We start from the raw sequence: 1,006 nt of genomic DNA on the forward strand, positions 1-1,006 counted from the left end.
GCTGGATCAGACCAAAGTCCATCTAGTCCAGCTCTCTGCTACTCGCAGTGGCCCACCAGGTGCCTTTGGGAGCTCACATGTAGGATGTGAACGCAATGGCCTTCTGCGGCTGTTGCTCCCGATCACCTGGTCTGTTAAGGCATTTGCAATCTCAGATCAAAGAGGATCAAGATTGGTAGCCATAAATCAACTTCTCATCCATAAATCTGTCCAAGCCCCTTTTAAAGCTATCCAGGTTAGTGGCCATCACCACCTCCTGTGGCAGCATATTCCAAACACCAATCATACGTTGCGTGAAGAAGTGTTTCCTTTTATTAGTCCTAATTCTTCCCCCCAGCATTTTCAACGTATGCCCCCTGGTTCTAGTATTGTGAGAGAGAAAAATTTCTCTCTGTCAACATTTTCTACCCCATGCATAATTTTGTAGATTTCAATCATATCCCCCCTCAGCCGCCTCCTCTCCAAACTAAAGAGTCCCAAACGCTGCAGCCTCTCCTCATAGGGAAGGTGCTCCAGTCCCTCAATCATCCTTGTTGCCCTTCTCTGCACTTTTTCTATCTCCTCAATATCATTTTTGAGATGCGGCGACCAGAACTGGACACAGTACTCCAAGTAGAGGTATAAGTCGAGGGGAGCTTTTTTCAGCACAAAAAATTCTGGACCACTCTGAAAACCAATACGTCAGACTACACAGAGAAGCAATTGAAATCCATAAGCACATGGACAATTTTAACAGGAAGGAAGAAACTCTGAAAATGAACAGAACTTGGCTGCCAGTGTTGAAAAATACTAGGGTCAAGACTGTGTCAAACCAGCTCCACACAAACACAGGATGACCATAGACAAAAGAAACAAAGGCCAGGGTACTTCTATTCAGATGCTCCCACCAGTGACCTTGCTATCTACAGGGTTACTCCCAGGCTATAGTCTTCATTGTTACTCATACTTCTATTCAGATGCCCTCAACTATTGACCTGGTTGCCGCCTTTGTTACTCACAGACANNG

The sequence above is a fragment of the Sphaerodactylus townsendi genome, linkage group LG04 (genome assembly GCF_021028975.2).
Source record: "Sphaerodactylus townsendi isolate TG3544 linkage group LG04, MPM_Stown_v2.3, whole genome shotgun sequence".
Classification (NCBI taxonomy): Eukaryota; Metazoa; Chordata; class Lepidosauria; order Squamata; family Sphaerodactylidae; genus Sphaerodactylus; species Sphaerodactylus townsendi.